Consider the following 2,500-nt stretch of genomic DNA (forward strand, 5'->3'; position numbering starts at 1 on the left):
TGTTCGCCGCTCGCCGCTCGCTCGCGCAGCCAAAAATGACCAGTTTTGGCCCGTTTTTGGGCTGTTTTGGCCTGTTTATGGTCCGTTCTTGCGTGGTGCGGTGACCGTCGTGAGCGGAGCAAAACGTCAGCCATCTCAGCACCCTGGAACCCCCCGGGTGGCACAGGGCTGGATGGGGCTTTCGTATATAGCAGGGACGGTGCTGCCTCTCGCTTCGCTCGCTGTCCGCCGCTCGCCGCTCGCTCGCGCAGCCAAAAATGGCCAGTTTTGGCCCGTTTTTGGGCCGTTTTGGCCAGTTTTTGGCCTGTTCTTGCATTGCGCGGTGACCGTCGAGAGCGGAGCAAAACGTCAGCCATCTCAGCACCCTGGAACCCCCCGGGTGGCACAGGGCTGGATGGGGCTTTCGTATAGCAGGGACGGTGCTGCCTCTCGCTTCGCTCGCTGTCCGCCGCTCGCCGCTCGCTCGTGCAGCCAAAAATGGCCAGTTTTGGCCCGTTTTTGGGCCGTTTTGGCCAGTTTTTGGCCTGTTCTTGCATTGCGCGGTGACCGTCGAGAGCGGAGCAAAACGTCAGCCATCTCAGCACCCTGGAACCCCCCGGGTGGCACAGGGCTGGATGGGGCTTTCGTATAGCAGGGACGGTGCTGCCTCTCGCTTCGCTCGCTGTCCGCCGCTCGCCGCTCGCTCGTGCAGCCAAAAATGGCCAGTTTTGGCCCGTTTTTGGGCCGTTTTGGCCAGTTTTTGGCCTGTTCTTGCATTGCGCGGTGACCGTCGAGAGCGGAGCAAAACGTCAGCCATCAGCAGCACTGGAACCCCCCGGGTGGCACAGGGCTGGATGGGGCCTTTCGTATAGCAGGGACGGTGCTGCCTCTCGCTTCGCTCGCTGTCCGCCGCTCGCCGCTCGCTCGTGCAGCCCAAAAATGGCCAGTTTTGGCCCGTTTTTGGGCCGTTTGGCCAGTTTTGGGCCTGTTCTTGCATTTGCGTGGTGACCGTCGAGAGCGGAGCAAAACGTCAGCCATCTCAGCACCCTGGAACCCCCCGGGTGGCACAGGGCTGGATGGGGCTTTCGTATAGCAGGGACGGTGCTGCCTCTCGCTTCGCTCGCTGTCCGCCGCTCGCCGCTCGCTCGTGCAGCACCAAAAATGGCCAGTTTTGGCCCGTTTTTGGGCCCGTTTTGGCAGTTTTTGGCCTGTTCTTGCATTGCGCGGTGACCGTCGAGAGCGGAGCAAAACGTCAGCCATCTCAGCACCCTGGAACCCCCGGGTGGCACAGGCTGGATGGGGCTTTCGTATAGCAGGGACGGTGCTGCCTCTCGCTTCGCTCGCTGTCCGCCGCTCGCCGCTCGCATCGCGCAGCCAAAAATGGCCAGTTTTGGCCCGTTTTTGGGCCGTTTTGGCCAGTTTTTGCCTGTTCTTGCATTGCGCGGTGACCGTCGAGAGCGGAGCAAAACGTCAGCCATCTCAGCACCCTGGAACCCCCCGGGTGGCACAGGGCTGGATGGGGCTTTCGTATAGCAGGGACGGTGCTGCCTCTCGCTTCGCTCGCTGTCCGCCGCTCGCCGCTCGCGCAGCCAAAAATGGCCAGTTTTGGCCCGTTTTTTGGGCCGTTTTGGCCAGTTTTTGGCCTGTTCTTGCATTGCGCGGTGACCGTCGAGAGCGGAGCAAAACGTCAGCCATCTCAGCACCCTGAACCCCCCGGGTGGCACAGGGCTGGATGGGGCTTTCGTATAGCAGGGACGGTGCATGCCTCTCGCTTCGCTCAGCTGTTCGCCGGCTCGCCGCTCGCTCGCGCAGCCAAAATGGCCAGTTTTGGCCCGTTTTTGGGCTGTTTTGGCCAGTTTTTGGCCTGTTCTTGCGTGGTGCGGTGACCGTCGTGAGCGGAGCAAAACGTCAGCCATCTCAGCACCCTGGAACCCCCGGGTGGCACAGGGCTGGATGGGGCTTTCGTATAGCAGGGACGGTGCTGCCTCTCGCTTCGCTCGCTGTTCGCCGCTCGTCCGCTCGCTCGCGCAGCCAAAAATGGCCAGTTTTGGCCCGTTTTTGGGCTGTTTTGGCCTGTTTTTGGGCTGTTCTTGTGTGGCGCGGTGACCGTCGTGAGCGGAGCAAAATGTCAGCCATCTCAGCACCCTGGAACCCCCCGGGTGGCACAGGGCTGGATGGGGCTTTCGTATAGCAGGGACGGTGCTGCCTCGCGCTTCGCTCGCTGTTCGCCGCTCTCCGCTCGCTCGCGCAGCAAAAATGGCCAGTTTTGGCCCGTTTTTGGGCTGTTTTGGCCAGTTTTTGGCCTGTTCTTGCGTGCCGCGGCGACCGTCGTGAGCGGAGCAAAACGTCAGCCATCTCAGCACCCTGGAACCCCCCGGGTGGCACAGGGCTGGATGGGGCTTTCGTATAGCAGGGACGGTGCTGCCTCTCGCTTCGCTCGCTGTCCGCCGCTCGCTGCTCGCTCGCGCAGCCAAAAATGGCCAGTTTTGTCCCGTTTTTGGGCTGTTTTGGCCTGTTTTTT

Source organism: Musa acuminata, unplaced genomic scaffold (genome assembly GCF_036884655.1).
Source record: "Musa acuminata AAA Group cultivar baxijiao unplaced genomic scaffold, Cavendish_Baxijiao_AAA HiC_scaffold_1126, whole genome shotgun sequence".
Classification (NCBI taxonomy): domain Eukaryota; kingdom Viridiplantae; phylum Streptophyta; class Magnoliopsida; order Zingiberales; family Musaceae; genus Musa; species Musa acuminata.